The sequence below is a fragment of the Pseudorca crassidens genome, chromosome 6, assembly GCF_039906515.1.
Source record: "Pseudorca crassidens isolate mPseCra1 chromosome 6, mPseCra1.hap1, whole genome shotgun sequence".
In the NCBI taxonomy this organism is placed as follows: Eukaryota; Metazoa; Chordata; class Mammalia; order Artiodactyla; family Delphinidae; genus Pseudorca; species Pseudorca crassidens.
Genome location: NC_090301.1, coordinates 91,066,338 through 91,087,316, shown reverse-complemented (window position 1 = coordinate 91,087,316; position 20,979 = coordinate 91,066,338). Strand labels below are relative to the sequence as shown.

General features: G+C 36.9%; 1 long non-coding RNA gene across 1 annotated transcript; it reads right to left on the bottom strand.

Moving 5' to 3' along the window:
- Positions 1 to 558: 558 nt before the first annotated feature.
- LOC137225890 (uncharacterized) lies at positions 559 to 20,658 on the bottom strand. Its single transcript, XR_010944075.1, has 3 exons — positions 20,552 to 20,658; positions 19,991 to 20,082; positions 559 to 672 (listed from the first exon to the last, which is right to left on the bottom strand). It is a non-coding gene; the product is annotated as an uncharacterized lncRNA (long non-coding RNA).
- Between the last annotated feature and the right edge of the window lie 321 nt (positions 20,659 to 20,979).

The window sequence follows — 20,979 nt, the reverse complement described above, 5'->3', positions numbered from 1 at the left end:
ATTAAAAAGTCATCCTCAGTTTTAGATTCTACACAGTCTAGCTCTGGAATAACCATTGTAAGTTCTGAGTGCTACCTAGACTATATTTTAAGGCAGACCACTCAAACACACCCTCCATTTTGGGTAAGAATCCAGACAACCATTTGAATTTCTTATATATACATATAAACAAGTCTTTCTCATAAAAAAGATAATCTTTCTCACTTTGGTGATAAAAAATATCAAGTAGGAAAGAAAATATTTTGTTGCAAATCTGACTTGAAATAAGAGGCAATAAAACCAATGTTCTCGGAGTCCTCTATTGTATTGTCTTTTAAAAACTATATTCTATTCTATAATTATATATAACATGTAAATATAGTAAAAAAATATTTGGAAATATAATAAAATAAAAGGACAAAATCATCACCCAAACTTCCAATCCCCAAAACAACCACTTCACATTTGAGATTATCTTTGCTGATAGATAGATGCTCTCTTCTTAAAGCTATTTAGATTTTAAAAATTAGAAAGAAATAAATATTGGCAAATATGTCAAAATCACTCACAATTCCACCACTCAAATAAGGTAAACATCATACCTGACATCATAGAAAAACTGCTTATTTCCTTAATCATCCAGGTCTTGGAATAGAAGAATGGAATACGGAGCATCTTCCCAGCTGGCTCCATCTGCAATATAAATAATTACAATTTTTCTTTGACATTAGGTTATTTTCCAATTTTCGTTTCTTTATTCTGAGTTTTCATCTTCTGCTGTTTCCGTATTTTTTGCTTCATATATTTACAATCATATTTTAATGAGAACTGAAGAAGCCATCATGCATATTGCTAGCCACTTGCCCTTTGAAATCAGAAATCTAATAGTTGTAGGATGAGGAAGCCCCATGAATTAGACGGCGAGTAATATCCAGTATCAAACATCACAAGAGTTTCTGTAAAGACTGAGTTACTAAGGAAACTAGAGATGAATTTTGGAAAAAGACTTCTAAAGGCAAAGAAAAACATGGAGAAGGGTTTCCCTGGTGGCGCAGTGGTTGAGAGTCTGCCTGCCGCTGCAGGGGACACGGGTTAGTGTCCCGGTCCGGGAAGATCCCACATGCCGCGGAGCGGCTGGGCCCGTGAGCCATAGCCGCTGAGCCTGCGCGTCCGGAGCCTGTGCTCCGCAACGGGAGAGGCCACAACAGTGAGAGGCCCGCGTACCGCAAAAAAAAAAAAAAAAGTACATGAGGAAATGGAAAAGATTCTGTCTTCTGAACGCGAAACGATGACTAAATATTTACTGTGTATTTTGATCCAGTTGCTCTTCCACAGCCTTAGGACGCCCCACAGAGGGAAGTGGTGCTCCGGAAGGATGTGCTCTGTCTCTAGTCCCAGCAGCCACAGCAACAAAGCACACATTGTGTGTGCCTCTATCTGGCGTGTGACATACTTTCCTCGTTCTAAATTTAGTGGTCACGTTTTTGCTAAAATGAATGTGAAGTTTGTGAAGGGATATGAGGCACGCTGAGGTTCTTTAAAAGCAGTCATTGTGCCCCCATTTCATTGCTGCATTCTTTACAAAGGTAAAGACATGGTGGCATCCTAAGCGTTCGTCAGTGGATGAATAGATAAAGAACACATAATATATATATATGAGTATTATCCAGCATTATAAAAAAGAAGGAAATCTTGCTATTTGCAACAAATGAGTGGACCTTAAGGGCTCCGTAAGTGAAAAACACTGTACGATCTTACATGCACGTAGAATCTAAACAAAAACAAAGTGAGCTTACAGACATAAAGAACAGATTCTGTGGTTGCCCGAAGCAGGCGGCAGCAGTAAGGGGTGGGCAAAGTGGGTGAAGGAGGTCAAAAGGTAAAAACTCCAATTTGTAAAATAAATAAGACATGAGGATGTAACGTACAGCATGGTGACTATAGTTAATAATACTGTATTATGTATTTAAAAGTTGCTGAGAATAAGAACCTACTATATAGCACAGGGAACTCTATTCAATACTCTGTAATGACCTATATGTGAATAGCATCTGAAAAAAGAGTGCATATATATTAACTGACTCACTTTGCTGTACAGCAGAAACACAACATTGTAAATCGACTACACTCCAATAAAAAAGAATTAATTACAAAAAACACTGCTGAGAGAGTAGATCTTACAAGTGCTCATCCCAAGAAAAAAACATTGTAACTATGTATGGTGATGGCTGTTAACTATACCTTTTGTGGTGATCATTTTGCAATATATACAAATATCAAATCATTATGTTTTATACCCGAAACTAATATAGTGCTATATGTCAATTACATCTCAATTTCAGAAAACAAAATTAGGGCTTCCCTGGTGGCGCAGTGGTTGAGAGTCCACCTGCCGATGCAGGGGACACGGGTTCGTGCCCCAGTCTGGGAAGATCCCACATGCCGCGGAGCGGCTGGGCCCGTGAGCCATGGCTGCTGAGCCTGTGCGTCCGGAGCCTGTGCTCTGCAATGGGTGAGGCCACAGCAGTGAGAGGCCCGTGTACTGAAAAAAAAAAATTTAAAAATCATTGTAGAGTGCCGTGAATCAGCAAAGAAATCAAGAAACACATGCATCTTAGCCTAGGCCTCCACTGGCTTGAAGACAGTATTCATGTATATTAGAGACTTGGTAACTCTCTGCCTGAAGAAAAGAAGTCTGGAAGACCAAGACTGGAAATGTAGAAGAGGGAATGTTTCCCAATGTGCACTTTTAGAGTCAGAGCTAGAACTGATGAGTGGAAGGTACTGGGAGACAGGTTTAGTTTAATACGTGGAATCATTTTCTAAAAAATATTATTGTTTTCATGCCAATAGTTCTTCTAGGTATGTTTATACATTATTAACTCTGTGTCTTTGTATGTCTCAATGAATGTAATCTTTATAGAAATCTATTTTCCACATCACAGATCTGAAGCACAGGGATGTGATGAAATGTACTTAGCTTCCCAGTAAGGAGATAGTAGAAATGGTATTTGAACACACAATCTGGCTCTATAGGCTATAGGCTTAACCACAAGGATGTGATACTTCTCTGATGCTTTGAACTGTAATGGGATTCCCTGTTAGCAAGTGATTTTCTTTTTTTTAATTGTTGAACTTGTATAAATAAAAAAATAACTATCCCCTATCTGGTACATAGCAGAGGATATTTCTGCCTTAGTTAGAAGTTGTACTACATCATCGATGTCTCTTTTAACTCTTAGATTCTATCATCAAACAATCTGGATTTTATAGGCTGTCTTCATCTATTGAACTATGGGTATTATTGTACTGCTACTCACTTGAGTTTGCCTATAATATAAACGATGATGCAGCAAATCAAGTTTAAACCTGCTGCTGGGATCCAAATTTATAAAGAATATAGACGGATTCCATAATATGGAAAATGATATGGCAGCTCCAGTCTTTACAATGGCTCTAGTCTATCCAAGTTGTCATGTATAATCAGAGAAACAACATTAGGGAAACCTAAAATCGTATTTATAACTAAATTACTTTGTATAATGGAGTCTGGTACCATCAAACACAATTTGACCAACAATGGAGCAATTTAAAAAGTGTAAGTGGAATAGATTTGCCAATTAGATATAGCACTTAATAAATGTGGATAACTGATCCTGAGGAACCAATAAGTATCTGGAGAACTCAATAATCACTTTAAAAAGTAATCAAGCCATGTAATTCCATCTGAGTTATCATATCATGAAGAAAATTGTCTGAATCAAGAGAAAGAACATAGAGATTTCAATTTGTCTTTGATATTACTTAATTAAGTTGGTTACCATGTTGCTATAAATATCGTACCATTTTCTATAGCCTGTTGATTATCATCATTTTGAAATGTAATCCAGGATTAGGTAAGAGATATATGAATAATTTATAGCTTTTTCTTTGAATATAATACAATTTAAGAAAATAACTGCAAATCAGATGGGGAAGTTAAACTTCTTTGCTGTTCTATATTAGGAGTATGGGAGGAGATGATGTGAGTTTGCATGGTCTTTTGTTAGTAACCTTCATCGTTACTCAAGAAATCCATCCATAATCCCCACCACAATGACGTTCCTTCTGTAAGGAACGCTACACCAGTGTAAACTAATTAAAACTAAAACTGTCTATGAAAGTAGGAATTTATGGCGAATACTTAACAAAGTGTCAAGCAGTGCTAGTAATATGTCTTGGGGCTGATTCTAGAGTGAAGGGGGGCCACACTTTCAATCCAAATGATTCACAAAGTTCACATAGAATTCAACTTACGAAAACTCATTGATTTTTTGTATTCCTTCACATTTATCTTCTCTAAACTCAGAATTACCTCACAATTCCCCCCCCAAGCCCCCGCAGCCAGGGCAAATATTTGTATGCTACTACCACCTTTGAGAGAACTGAATACAAAAATAGGGGTCCTGAAAGAATCCATAGGGACTCATCAGAAAATTATTAAGAGATCCTGTGTGCCAAGGTTTATCTTGAAATCATATCTACTCAAGATTTCTTAAGTCCTTAAATATCAACCTGAAAACAGAAAAATCAGTTTACAGACAATAATATAATAGTTATTGTCTTTTCTTTTTGATCTTTTAACAAGTAGCATTTTGCAATATGCAAAAGATACAAAGTGGTTTTATAAAAGCTGAAAATAGGCAAAGTTAGGCACATAAACACTGGGAAAAATAAATTATCATACACATATATGACCATATCTTTCCAAATCTGCAGCTGTTAGTTTTTAGGATTTTTTTATTTTTCTGAAGTACATGCTGTGGAACACTAGTCCTTGGAGATGCTACAGTATAAAAGAAATTTTGTGTTAAAATAGGTTCGGAAAGGACAGCAACATATACACCTCTCCTTTACATAAGTATGCATATTAAAGTTCAGAGGAAACCTGTCCAGAAAGTGTTTATTACAGCATCTGCAAAATTTATTTGACCACAAACCACGCTCCTTTTTTCTTTCACATCTATTGTCATTCTGTAGAACAAGATTAAGAAGGTTTTTAGTTAAAATAATCATTTTCATCAGTTGTTACTAATTTAATTATATTTGGATAAGTAAGCAGTTCTATTCCAAGGTGGCGTGTTATATTGGAGAATTGGAAAATTTCAAATTTAGCTTCTAGAAGTGATGTTAGGCTAGGTTATTTGAAGAATTTCTCCTTCAAAAACTAACTAAAAACGCTGCATAAAATATTTTTATATGCATAGAAGAGACATAAGGGAACACCAAACTTGCCTCTGACCTATATGTACATATCTCCTAAATTGAGTTTGATAGCTTTGGGGGACAAGTGGGAGAAAGCTTAAAGCCCAGGTCTGGCAGTAGTTGGGGAGCCTTAGAGGAAACTCACCTTCCTTAGGGAGTGGTGGGAGAGTTTTCCCTAAATTCAACCCTGTTGACTCTTGAACAATGTGAGGATTAGGGACTTAGATCCTTGGAGCAGTCGAAAGTCCACCTACGACTTGACAATCCTCCCACTGTACTCGTGGCGCTGCATCCAGGGGTTCAACCAACAATGAATCATGTAGTACCACAGTACATATTTATTGGAGAAACTCCATGTATAAGTGAACCCAAGCAGTTCAAACCCATATTGTCCAAGGGTCAACTGTACAAGAGAAGGGGACCTCATGGGTCAATTCCAGGACCTCAGTTTCTGTCCCTGAAAGCTTAGAGGGTGAAGGAGACTGACAGCCGACTTAGGTCTCTGAAATCTGGTGGACTGAAGCTATCCCTGATGAGCTGCTCTACAAAGAGAGCACAGTTAGTACAGCATTTTGTGCAGGATCCCAGTTTATCAGGGTCTTGATGCCTGTGTATTTACCAAGATCCATACCTGAGACTCCTGGGAAAGAAAGAACATGACTGCCTGGAAGAATGGGGTGACCAACATAAAGATAATGGACCAGCTTGTTCCCAGGAGCTGAGAAAGGGATACCAGTGTTAAGTCAGAGGAAAGACATTTATGTACTTGCATCAAGGGAAGACAAGCGAGACATCCCAAGATGGGGGTGAGATGTGTCTATAAAAGCAGACAAAAACATCCCTTGAGAGAAAGGTCACCTTTAAATTTCTCTGAAGGCCAGAGAGTGCTAAGACCAAACAGCTCATGACAGCATCAATGACTCTTGTTTATTTTGATATCAACCCTGGAAGAACTAGAGTCTGCCTAGTGCATGAGGGAGGAAAAATCGAGGTACTAGGCTAGGACCTGTAGAAGCAGACACTCCCTCTCCCACCACTGATACAGGCAGCCTGCCCAAAGCAGACCCGAGCTGATTGAGGGATGAAGCATTAACCTTATATGGACCTGGATGTTTAGACTATTTGAAATCTTGAATTGAGACCATTTTGTGGCTTGAAATGACTTGAGAACTGTTCATTTCCTAGGAGGAAGCAGAGAATCATAATTACTACTCTTATTTTCATCCAAGGGGCTGGGGCAGAATTACCTACTGTGATAGTTAATTTTATGTGTCAACTTGGCTAGGCTCTGGTGCCCAGTTATTTGGCCAAACACCAGTCTGGATGTTGCTGTGAAGGTATTTTTTGATGGGACTAACATTGAAATCAGTGGACTTTGAGTAAAGCAGACTCTCCTTCATCAGGTGGGTGGGCCCCATCCAATCAGTTAAAGGCCTTAAGAGCAAAGACAGGTTATCTGAAGAAGGAATTTGGCTCCAATGTTCCAACACAGAAATACTGCCTGTATTTTGAGCCTGTCTGGCCTGCCTAAAGGATTTCAGACTCAGGAGTCTTACCTGAATTCCAGCCTGCTGGCTTGTTCTCGATCTTGGACTTGCCAGGCTGCACAATCATGTGAGTCAGTGCCTTAAAATAAATCCACCTCCCCACCTTCCCCTCCTCCTCCAACTCTTCCTTCTCTCTCTATATATATTTTCCCCTTTTTTTCCTTCACATTCAGAGGGGTTTAAATGGACAGTGGGAGGAAAAAAAATTAGGCTGCTTTACGATCATACTCTTCATCTTTGAAAATATTTCCATTTTAATATCTTTTTACCCTAAAAAGTGCTTTTGACTATGTGAGTACATTTGGAATCTAGGGGCCATTAGTTTTTGTCTGAAATTTCATGTTTGTTACTCCCCCTGGTTCCTTGTTCTCTCTCTGAAATGAGTCCTGGTCACCAACTCTGCATGTGTTCTTAGCACTCACACATTCACTGACTCATTCGGAGGTCACCTGACACCTGATTCTTTGGAGCTGCCTGGCTCTGAGTTCAGTCTATGTTGGCTCAGGGGAAATAATCTCAGTCGCCTACTATTTAGATTCTTGGTTTTAGTTCACTGGGTGTGTGTGTCTGTGTGTGTGTGTTTGCTTCCAAGATAAAGTTTAATTTTGACCTGCCTCCCAGGGGCGATATGAAGCAGAACTAACCTTGGTAAAATACACATTCCAACAGGGATCATTCTGTAGGTTTACACACGCAAACTTTTTTACAGCCTGGTTGCCAAAAGAATAATGAAGCATGCAGAGCTCAGATACATTCAAAGCCAATTGCATATTAAACTAGGTTAAGTATTCTGTGATTTGAAGTTATTACAGCCAAAGGTCTTGGCTCCCCATAATTTTAGGGAAGAGAGAGAAGTTAGAGGGTAATTTTACAAACACTTGAGCTTCTGTTGGAGATGGAACATAATTTCCATTCTGGTTTCTGCCTCTGACTCTTGGTCTCTGGCAGGGAATGGTCTACTGTTCTTCCCGCACAGTGCCTAGCGCAGTGCGACGTTCAAGGTAGTGTAAGTAACAGCTTTCTGATTGGCAGTTCATTATCACGATGGATATTCTCAGATGGGAAGAATTATATACTCCTAGAGCCAAAGGAAACCTTAAAAGAGACCACAGAGTTTAGTCTCTGACTTTCGAATTACAAGGCTCTTCAGACGGCAGCTCTTTACTTATTTCATAAAATATCTGCACAAGTGGAGTCTCATTCCTGTTCCTTGGTGGTTTATTCCAGCATGTCATTCTTTTATTATTCAACAGACAATGTATTTATACCTACAGTTCTGGGCTCTGTGAAATAACATGATGATCAAAACAGAATCTCTGATCTCACGAAGTTACAGAGTAGTGAAACACTAGAGAATCAAGTGAAAAGGAGCCTTCGAGATCATCCCATCTTCTCCGACTCCTTCATTTCATAGGTCAGGAAACTTGACTCAGAAAAGTTCAATATTTGCTCAAGATCTAAAAAGGGGAATTTCTAGTTTCAATTGTTCTTTGTAGTATAAGAAAATGCATTAATTTTCCTACATGGGCATTGTTCCTGTGACCTTACATAATTCATTATTTCTAATAGTTTTTTCGTGTGTAGGTTCATTAGAATTTATATGATAACGTCATATGCAAATAAAGATAGTTTTACCTATTCCTTCCCAATCTAAAAACGTTTTATTTTCTCCCCCTTGCCATACTGCCCTGGCTAGAGCCTCCAGTACAATGTTGAATGGAAGTGGCAAGGATAGACATCTTGTCTTACTCCTGATCTTAAGGGCAAAGTTCTCAAAAATTTTCCATTCTAGTAAGTATTTTTTCATTCTTTTTGTATTATATTTCCATAATATGTTTATTGCATCTTACATGTTCTCTGCTAAATATCTCACTTCATTAACTCTGAGATGAAATTTTATTTCACATTTTAAGATTTCAAAAATTAAAATGTTTCTCCTAATTGTTGGCATCTGACAATTAGTTGGCAATTTTTTATCAATTGCACAATAAATAATGGTATGACACAAAATGATTGTGTCTTAGATTAGATGAAATATGATCTTCCATTCTCTGATGTTTTTCCTGAAATAAATGACAAATAGGAATTATAGTGGATTAAAAAACGAGAAGAAGGTTGCTAGGCTTCTTTTTAGACCTCCAAATAAAAATTTAAAACATTTAACAAAAAAAAGTCAAAGTCTTCAGTCTTTCACCCTAGTCTTCCGTGTTAGCTGTAGGTTTTTGGGGTAGATACCCTTTATCAGATTGAGGTAATTGTTTTTTTTTTTTTTTAATTTTATTTATTTATTTATTTTTGGCTGTGTTGGGTCTTCGTTTCTGTGCGTGGGCTTTCTCTAGCTGTGGCAAGCAGAGGCCACTCTTCATCTTGGTGCGCGGGCGTCTCACTATCGTGGCCTCTCTTGTTGCAGAGCACAGGCTCCAGACGCGCAGGTTCAGTAGTTGTGGCTCACGGGCCTAGTTGCTCCGCGGCATGTGGGATCTTCCCAGACCAGGGCTCGAACCTGTGTCCCCTGCATTAGCGGGCAGACTCTCAACCACTGCACCACCAGGGAAGCCCGAGGTAATTCTCTTATATTCCTAGTTTCCTCAGGTTTCTATAAAGTTTGCATGTTAGATTTTATCAAATTCATTTTCTGCATCTATAATTCTCCTTTTTTTGTTATTGTTAACATGGCCACATAACACTTATTTTTTTTGAATGTTAAACTAACTTTGCGCTCCTGAGATAAACCCACTTGGTCCTGATGTGATGATTTTTATACACTAGAATTGTTTGAAAGTTTAATATCTAGCATCTCTGGGGGTACGACTGATTGACCCAGTTCTATCTCAGGTATTCTGATAGCATTTTCTGCCGATGTCCTCGGTTCTTCTGATAACTGGGCACCCCTTGGCTCTTGCTGACTGCAGGCCCTTCTGAGTCTCTATAATGTTGATCATATTGCCTACGGTACAGGCAGCCTGTTTCTTTTTTTCTTCTTTGTTATTCTTTATTTTAGATATTTAAAACATTACACATAGAAAACCTATATTCTCACAACTCAGAATCATCAACTATTAATTTTGTCATATTTATTTCAAGCACTTAAAAATTTTTTTATTGGATTATAGTTGATTTACAATGTTGTGTTAGTTTCAGGTGTACAGCAAAGTGATTCAGTCATACACATGCATACAGTCATTCTTTTTCACATTCTTTACCCATATAGGTTATTACAGAATACTGAGTAGAGCTCCCTGCGTAGGCAGCCTGTTTCCTGACTTCAGTGTGAATATCTGCCAGCCTCTCAACTCAGATTTCACACCAAAGGAAACCAATTATCCAGAACTGGAAGACTTTCTTCTTACTTATACATTTAACAGTGCAAGTTCTATTTCTATATACTCCTTCATCAATTCTATACAATCCCATAACCAGAGTAGACATCTCCTGTTTGATACTTATCTTTCCAGACTTTTGTCAATTTTTAAACATATCTATCTAGCCATTTATCCATCTATCCATCCATCTTTCTATTTATAGTAGCACATATTTGAAGTTATTCTTTGAAATCAGATGGAAAATACACTGTTTAGCAAATTGTTTATTTGTATAATTATTTTTAGTGTAAAATATGCTTTGATTACCTTTCCAAGTGAGCTCATAACTTGTTGTTTGTTTTTAGTCTCTCCAATATATCCACTGCCTAGCAGTAATTGCCTGGGTACCTCAATATTTATTTAGCCCATGTTCTTACTTGTATCAATAGTTTGTTCCTTTTGATTGTCAAGCATTATTTCATTCTACGAATGTACAACAAATGGCTTATCCATTCAGCAGATGATAGACATTTGGGTTCTTTGCATGTTTTGGCGAATATGAATCAAGTTGAAATGAACATTCACATATGTCTCTTTTTGGTGGACATATATTTATGTTTCACTTAGGTAATTGTCTTGGCAAATAATTACTCAGCTGTAGAGTAAGTGTATATTAACTTTATAATAAATTGTTAAGCATTTCACCAAAGCAATTATACTACTGTATCCAAGTAATCCATGAGAGTTCTTGTTACTCTACATTTTCATCAGTACTTGGTATTGTCAATCTCTTAAATTTTACCCATTTTAGTGGGTGCGGAGTATGTTACTGTGACTTTAATTTATTGATACATCCCCCTGAGGACTCACTATTTTATGGCCATAGACTGTGAATGTATACTGTTTAGAATTTTATCTGAGGGAATTATTGGACACCTTTGGTTTCTTTTTTTTCAAAAAAGATTTTCATTTGCTTCTGCCAGTTAGCTTGGGGCCCTAATGACTTCAACCGCTTTTAATTTTCCACTTGACGCCTCTCAGATGAAACAGGTAGTGTGAATTTAAGCCATAAAATGATGTGAGCAAATAAAACATCTCAGGGAAGATGTTGTTCTTTTTCCATTAGTACCAATGTCAACTCAGGCACGTTTTCTTGCCGTCTGTTTCTGTGAGGTAAGTTGATTTCTTGATCCCAAGAGATCCATTTAGATTTTCAGCTTTATACAGAGGCCTATTGCATTCCCCACCTTTCATAAGTCTTAGGCACCAAATGCCTTCTTCGGTATCTTGTGTGACCATCAAAACAGAAGCTCAGGGTAACTACTATTTAACAGCTTCCCTTGGAGCAAAAGCTACGTTCAATACTACCAAATTCTATTTTCAGTCTTTTTTGAAGTCTTTCTTCTGATCATTTTTTTAAAACCAGGTTATTCATTTAAAAGCAAACTTTTAGAAAAAATGCTTTAAACAAGATAATCAATCTGATCTACCATGTTGCCATAAATGGAAATCTTTTCCCATTTATTAAAGTATATATTGATATCCCTCACTATAATTTGAGTATTTCTTCAATATATAATTTCTGTACATTAAATGCTGATCTTTTGTCAATGCATTTCAACTACTTTTTTGCTTTAATAATGTATACTTTTCTTTATTATAAATATTTTATATATATTTTATATATATATATTTTTTATATGTAGGAAACCTATTGGTATTTTTGGAAATTAGTGATTAGATCTTGATGTTATATGTAATGAACTGTATAATCTGTATATAAACTGTATAATCTTAAAATATTCTTATTTTCTCACAAGCATTTACACTTCTCATTTCTTTGTGTCATCTAATCACTTTGGATAGAATTTCTAGATTATTGTGATGACTTTAGTGGGAATGACTCCACTACGGTATCATAAGGCATGATGCTACTATTACCATTTACTTCTACTTTGAAAGTTTAAAATTATGGTAGGATGTTAACATTTGATAAACACAGTTTTGGCTTCAATTGAGGTACTCAGTATTTTATTGTATCCTTTGAACTAGTAATAGTGCTTTCTTGTATTTGCTTGTATTGAAACGTTCTACTATTAAAACAATTTGGACAAGGACTCTTTTTATACATGTCCTACTTTTATAGTCTCTAAAATTTTCATAAGCATTTATAAAATTATAAATTTCACAAGCATTTATATCATTGTCCTTTCTACTATTATTACTTTAATGTTAGATTATTTTTATCATAATAATTAAAAATATTTCTTCTATCTCTACCAAATTTTACTATCACATAATTCAGTTGTGGAATTAGTATCACCTGAAGGTCTAAAAATTTTAAATGTAAACTTTTCTGAACCCAACATTATGGCAAGAGGCACAGGGAGTGGGCACGTTTCTTCCATGGCTGCTGCTGTGCTAATGTTTTCAAATTTATCTCACTTGTCAAAAATACAAGCTTTGTTGTACCTACGTGAGACGATGTAATCATTTCATGATGTATGTAAGTCAAGTCATTATGTTGTACACCTTAAACTTATACATGTGCTGTATGTCAGTTACAGCTCAATAAAACTGGAAATAAATAAATAAAATAAAATTTTAAATACAGGCTTTGCATTTGGGTGTAAAATGAATCTGTTAGAATGACTAATTTCTTTTTCTCAAATAGACCTCTACTAGGAAATCCAAGACAAAATATTTTAAACCTTTCTCTTAAGGAAGTAAATTTATACCACACCTATCGTGGAGAGTTACAAATAAAATGAACTGACAGATATCAAGGTAATCATTACAGTATTAGTATGAACATTACAACAGGGGTGATGTATTAGTTCCCAAGGGCTGCCGTAACAAATCACTACAAAATTAGTGGCTTGAAAAGAAAAAAACCAATAATTCTCTCACAGTCCTGGAGCTCAGAAGTCCAAAGTTAAGGTATTGACAAGGTTGTGCTCCCTCTGAAAGCTGTAGGAGAAAAACCTTCCCTGTTCCTACAGTTTCTTGTAAGGACACTTGTCATTGAATTTAGGGCAGATAAGCCAGGATGATCTCGCCTCAGAATCTTCAATTTCACTGCACCTGTAAAGACCCTTTTTCCAACTAAGGTCACATAGACAGGTTCTGGGTGTCACAATGAGAACACATCTTTCAGGGGGACTCCATTCAACCCTACACTACAGGTGACAACATTAAATTTCCTACAATCATCATTTTCAAAAAAAATACAATTTATTCTAACAAGAAGGAAAAGGATTACAGTAATGACAGCCCCTCAGTTAAGGATCACATACTAAAGTCATGGCAATAAATTACTTTGAGTTAAAGAGCAGAATATCAAGGCCTTGCTCTTATAAAAAACTAAGCTACACAGGAACTCAATCTTTTATTGCCAAGATACGGACTATGTAGAAATATAACTTAAGTGGAATGTTCCCTTTTCTTTTTCAAACACACACTCATTTTTCTCTGTGATTACTGTTGATTTTATGTGTTTATTATATTTATAATAAAAAATAAAGACTATCCTAGACCTCATATTCTATGAAGCAACTAGGTTAGCTATTTCTTTTCCTTCCTAAGGTTTTTTACTGAATAAAATTGTGACTTCTGTCCTATGGTTTCAATTAATATTTTAATCACGCTTGAGCAAAATTTTAAGGTTTTACATTTTCTATTTCCACATAAGATCGTTTTTGGTAATTTAAATTCTACTAGACAGCTCCTCTATTTGATCCACACATTCAAGCTTACTTGTAAAAAAAAAAAAAAAAATAGTAATCTGTGATTCCTTTATTTTCCTCTGTATTTGTGGATATTTTCCCATTATTTCTATGGTGAGGTATTTGTGTTGTTTTTTTCTTTCTTTTTTGCTTTGAATTGGTTAGCCAATAATTCATCTAATTCATTACTCTTCACAAACAACCAGTTTGTTAATTGATGTTATTATTATTGTCTTTTTCTTAACTATTTATTCCTGATTTTGCTTTAATTAGTCTTATTCTCTGAGTTTATTTGGTTTTTCGTTCTAATTAAATTAAATTTAAATAGCTCTGTGTGGCTAGTGGCTACTATTGTTGCCGGTGCAGCTTAGATGAAAGCAACATTGCTGAGCCATTGATGGCTTGAATCTGGGGGCCTCCAGGGAGTAAGGGCATAATAAACAAATCCATGGTGTTGGAAGGAATGATGATGGTTATTCTGTTGTGGATCCGTAGTGACTAGAAGGTGGCAGGAAGTTTCTGGTGTTTTGTAATTTTTGTTTCTTGATAGGTATACTGTTACATGAATGTTTACTTTGTGAAAACTCAATCAGCTGTGCCTAATAAACTGTTCACTTTTCAATAAAAATTATATTTAAATAGAAAGAATATACCACGACTAAGTGGAAATATTTTTCGGCATGCAAGAGTAGTTCAGTATTAGTAATACACTGTCTGATTTTGATACCTGGCATTTGACAAGCTGCCACGCCCATCTTTGACAAAAACATATAGTAAATAGTAAATGATGGATCCTTTCTTAATATGTACCTCATTTTGAAAGCCAACTAATAGGGAAATAGTAAAGACAGTCCCCCTAAATAACAAGTCAAATTTACCCGTTATCTGCACTACTATGTAATAATGCAGTGAAGATATTAGCTAATGTAATTAGACAAAATATTTGGAAATTTGAATTGCAATAGAAGAGTAAAAATTCTCTATTATGACTGAATATCTGGAAAAGTCCTAAGAGTCAAAGGAAAACCACTGCAAATAATAAGTGAATTTAGGAAGATGGCAATATATTAAACATTGAAAAATTGGAAACTTCATATATGTAAATAAAAGTTCGAAGATACAAAGGAAGAGAAAATTCCATTAAAATGGAAAAAGATAAAATAAATAATTTAAGCATAAATATACAAAAGTAGACTCGAACAAATTGTAAGACCGACTAAAATCCAAAGTCTTACCATATGCTGTGTTGTGAGAATAGGAAAACAGGCACTCATACATTTCAACAGCTATGGAGTAGAATTTGACAACATTTAGTAAAATTTCACATGCATTCACCCTTTCACCCAGCAATCGTACCTCTAGAAAACCATCCCCAAAGAACTGGTAAATGTATTAAATGACCTATGTGTATAGGTCACCATCTTTTCATAATCCCCCAAAGAGTCTTATTTTCTAACAAAACTAGAATTCTTTCTTGGAGTCAGATCCTTTCTGTGAGTTCATACTAAGCATATTACCTCAATTTGGTATCAGAGGTCCTTAAACAATTTCACCAACTGAAACGAGCCCATATAACACTACAGTCCGTAAGGTGTAGATTGCTCTGTTCAGGTCCAGATATAGATCCGTAATAGTACCTGCAGGAGCTTTTTAACTTGTTTTTTTATGAAACAACAAAAAGGATCTATTAGAAATGACTGATAATTCATAATGGAAATAAAATTAAATTACCTTACTATGAAAAAATTGTAGATGTTCAAGGTTCTTATACTAATTTTAATTTTCCTATCCTTAAGGAAATGGTAGCAACTTTTAGCTTACAGAGCTCTCTGCTCCTGTGTGCTCTATAATCCTCATCTTTTTTTTTTTTTTCCATTTTAACATCTGCTGATTTACTTCTTTGCGTACCATGCTGTCCTTATGCTAGGCTGCTGTTACTTGGACACTAATTCTTTGTGTCAGAGCCCTATGACTATTTCAAATAGTCTCTCTGTGTGACTGCTCAGTTTACTTAGAATATCCAGAGTATTTCTACAAAGGTTTGCCATCTCCAAAGCTCTGCAAAATGCCTGCTGCTAATAATGTGAGAAGTTGTTAAATTATCTTCCAGCTGATGCACCAGCACGCGATAGACTGAGAATTCTCCAGCAAGGTACTCAACGAAAGCGAGTCAAGAAATCCAGAGAATGAGTTTCACATCTTTTAAAACCTATCACCCACTCTTAGAGGATACTAACACTGGAGAGTGATATGGAAGGGAAAGATTTGAGGTTTCTCGGGTGTAGGGTGGTCAGAATTAGCAAGTGAAAATACAGGTTACTCAGTTACCTTTGAATTTCAGATAAAAAACAAATAACTTTTTCATAGAACTATGTCTGAAATACTTCATGGGACATACCTGTACTAAAACAGTATTTGTTGTTTATCTGAAATTCAAATGTAACTGGGCATCCTGTATTTTATCTGGCAATTCCACTTGGGAGAGAGCACGCCCTGTGCTTTAAGTTCTGCCACCTACCCACCCAAAGGGAAGGGAGGTACCACCTACCGTATTTCAAGTTTAAAAAGCAGAGCTTCTGCAGGGCCAAATGGAAAACTTGTTAGAAGAATGGCAGACAGAGTAGACTGGTTGACAAGTGCCCAGGAGATCTAGGGGTCCAGAGAAACCAGAAAGCTGCTTTGGCAGCAAAGCAGTAGTTGTTTCGAGATCTGTCTCCACCCCCAGAACTTAACAAGCTAAAGGACAAGAGAGTATTTCTGTGAACTTGATGTGGGCCAAATGGGGGAGAAACAGACCAGAGTGTTTTTGATTTTTATCCAAGGGATTCACTTGGGAGGTCAATGGGAATCCAACAGAGCAAGTCTTAGAGGGGCTGGGCCAAGGAGGACCGAGACCAAAGGGAAAGAAAGCACTGCCAAGTGACTGAAAGCCCCAGTCAGAGAGGGGTCACTCAGGTGCCCCCCAACAAACCGAGAGAAGCACCCGCAAGACAAAGAGGCTAAAACAAATATGTAAATACTTTGCTCTTTGTTTCTTTTTTAAATTGTTGGTGTTATTTTTTTATTGTGGTAAAATATATGTAACAAAATTTATCATTTTAACCATTTTTAAATGTACGGGTCAGTGATATAAATACATTCATATTGCTGTGTGACCATCACCACCACCATCCATCTCCAGAGCTCCTTCCATCTTGCAAAACTGAAACTCTACACCCATTAAATCATAACTCCCCATTTCTCTTTTCCTCCAATTCCTGGAAACCACTGTTCCTTTCTTTTCAACGTGTAATACTTCACAAATCTGCACGCCATGCTTGTGTGGGGCCCGTGCTAACCTGCTCCGTGCTGCTCCAATTTCAGTATATGTGCTGCCCAAGCGAGAACTGTTGTTTTTAACTTCTTCTTTTTATCTTTTGACCCCCTTCCCCCATATCTCTCACCCCCAACCTCACCTGGGGGCAACCACCAATCTGTTCTCTGTATATGGGAGCTTGGTATTTAGTTTTGTTTTGTTTTTTAATTTAAGAGAGGTCATATCGTATTGGTTTTTCTCTGTCTGACTTGTTTCACTTAGCGTAATAATGCCCTTGAGGTCCATCCATGTGGTCTCAAATGGCAACATTTTACTCTTTTTATGGCTGAATAATATTCCTGTATATGTGTGTGTGTGTGTGTGTGTGTGTGTGTGTGTGTGTGTGTGTGTGTGTGTGTGTGTGTGTGTGTGTGTGTGTGTGTGTATACCACCTCTTCTTTATCCATTCATCCACTGATGGACACTTACATTGCTTCCATGTGTTGGCGATTATAAATAATGCTGCAGTGAACATAGGGATGCCTATATTTTTTTGAACTAGTGTCTTCATTTTCTTTGGATAAATACATAGTAATGGAATTGATGGATCATGTCATAGTTCTATTTTTAATTTGGGGGGGACTGCCATACTGTTTTCCATCGTGGCTGTATCAATTTAGATTCCCACCAACAGTGCAGGAGGGTTACCTTTTCTCCACATCCTTGCCAATACTTGCTATTTACTGTCTTTTTGATGCCATTCATTGTGATTTTGATTTGCATTTCCCTGATGATTAGTGGTGTTAAGCATCTTTTCATGTACCTGTTGGCCATCTGTATGTCTTCTTGGTGTGTGTGGGGGAGGTGTCTATTCAGGTCCTGTGCCCATTTTTTAATGGGGTTGCTGCATTTTTTGATATTGAGCTGTATGAGTTCTTTGATACTTTGGATATTAACCACTTCTCAGATACATCATTTGCAAATTAATGAATTGTGACTGTGTCTAATACTTCTACTATTAAAGAGTGATCAGAAAAGGCATGAGGCTTTCCAGAGTCTTCCAGTTGCACAGGTTAAATCTTACCCAACTGCATAAAGTGTCAATGGAACATTACAGTCAATAAAAGTATTCTGATTACACACTATGAGTTGTGTTTGCTCAAAATACCAGTTATTACTGTTACTGTTCTTAATCTATAATTAGCTTTTGTTAATGTTTTCCTGACTACGCAGCTTTGTTCTTTCATCAGAGTGCCCACTGTTTTGCATTATATGGTACTCCAAGATGATGTCGTGGGGAGAACTTATCCGACTCTGTTTTTGATGGGGAGGTTAGAAAACTTCCTGATTTGGCTTTGAGCCTAAAATTGTTCTACTTTCTTCCCACTTACTTCTGACAAAGACTTATTCCTTGATCTAGCCAGGCTCCTCTGAGCCCACTCCTCCACTAGGCCTCAAACTTGGCCTTGAACAAACATGTAAATAAACACAAACACTTGAACAAATACTAACTTAATTTCTAACAGCTCGTGACTGTATCCCTAGGATGATCCCTAGCCTTCCTTGAAATGCCTACCTGAGAAAACTCAAGGCTACTAAACTAATTTACTTTTTGTTCCAGACAACACCTGAAGATAGGGTTCCTGTCTCCCAGTCTCTGTGGTGGGTGGGAGCCCAACTTCAATAAGCACCAGGTAGCAAACCCAGATGGGCTTCTTATGGACCAACCCCTCCCAGCATTTTGTAATTTTTCACTTCTAAACTTCACTGACTGCATGCCCACCCCCTTACTCCCTCATCTCCCCTTTAAAATGCTCGGTCACAGGACTTCCCTGGTGGTCCAGTAGTAAAGAATCTGCCTTACAATAAAGGGGACGCGTGTTCGATCCCTGGTTGGGGAACTAAGATGCCGCAGGGCAACTATGCCCACACACCACAACTACTGAGCTTGTGCGCCACAACTAGAGAGAAGCCCGCATGCCTCAACGAAGATCCTGCAGGCGGCAACTAAGACCACGATGGAGCCAAAAATAATAAATTAAATAAATAAATAAATAAACAATATATCTTAAAAAAAATGCTCAGTCACCTCTGTACAAATCAAAGTTGAATTTTGTTCCTGCTGGATCCTTTCTCCTATTGCAAAACTATGTTACTGATTAAAATCTGTCCTTACCACTATAACTAGTGTCCAGCTTTGCTTATCTTTGACACTATCCAACACCAAAAAATATTTTTTCTATTTCCAACAGAACAGAATAGAATTTTACAGTTTGACGCAGCCTGTTCCAAACAAGTGTGATTGAAAAACTCTTCTGGAGAAATGTCACTAAATTTTATAGAGAAAAAAAAAAAATCCCTTGTAAAAATGTTTGTTTAACTATTAAGTAAGCTCTAAACCTTGTTTGTAAATTGAGAAATTTCTCAGGGGATTTTAGTGATCTAATGGACTTCGTGAATCAAATTTCCAAAGGGAGGATTTAAAATGCAGCATTTTCTTAACATATGTGACCATGGAATGCTTTGTTTTTAGAGCACCAATCCCAGGACATTCCAGAACTAATGTTCTAAGAAAAATATTTTTTTGAAAATCCTGGCTTAAGCATTTCGAACCCACCATCTACTATATCTAATTACACTTACATCTTATTTCTGTGACCTATGGAAACATCAGATGATGGCCAGTTTTTCTCAAAGTGTAGACTTTTTACCATCTTATCAGAACCATCTCAGTATATTTGTTAAAAATGCAAATTACTGGGCCATGCCCCAGACTTGCTGAATTGGTATACCTTGCAAGTCTAATGGGAGGGGGGACCTGGAATCAGAATTTTGATACTGTCCAAAGTTGGATTCTTACCTACACTAAAGCCCGAGAACTCAGATGAGGAATCTTACCTGTGGCTGCCCTTTCAGGATCCATTGCTGAAATCATTCCCCAAAGTTTGCAGGGTTTTTTGGAGTCTACATTTTCCTTTCCAAGCAATAAGCTGAAGGAAGAAGCAGAAAGCTACTTAGGCTCTTTCTACAGAGAAAGAAAAAAATGAATTAAAAAAGTTCAGTGATTAACTTTTCCCACTCAGCAGGTGCTAACTTTCCATTGTGCTCTTAAAGAGGTAGCATTCCTTCCACCCAAGTTATATTTCCAGGGGTGTTTGCTGGCTGTGTGTTACTTGAAAATTAAAGTGATTCTCTCCAGCCACTTCTCAAAAATTTGTAACAATTACAAACTGACTCTGTAAGCTGTACTAGTAAAAAGTTATTTCTATAAGAATATTTGTAAAAAAAAAAAAATCTCATTTGATCATGCTTTTGAAATCTAGATTTAAATTTATTTTATTCAATTTCTCCAGATTTAGAGAAAAAGCAATCAAACCATTTTAATTTTTAAAATCTAGAGTAAACATTCTGATTCCTTCAATCTTTTCAAGTAAGATGGAAGTGTTTCTCTTTTAATACCTCTTCCTCTTCTTCCTCTTCTCCTTCTTCTCTACCTCCTCTTTCTCCTTCCCCTTCCTTTCATTTCTTCTCCTTCTTTTTTGAAGCCTCTCAAGTTTAATTTTCTGTTCAAAACAGAAAACGAGATATGCATTGTTAACTATGCATACTGTAATGAGGCCTGCTTAAATGTCCTTTGAAATCTTTTATTTCTATACTTTGCAAAATGTTCTCCTCATTAGGGATGTAGGCTATTCAAGAAAATGACTCTTGAGGCTCTAGAACAGAGGCACTTAGGGGCTGAGGCTGAATGAACAATCAATTTGAGGAGAATGGTTTTATGTGTAGCTCTGGGACTTTTAATATCTGTTAAAAGAAGAAGGATTTCCCTGGTGGTGCAGTGGTTAAGAATCCACCTGCCAATGCAGGGGACACGGGTTCGAGCCCTG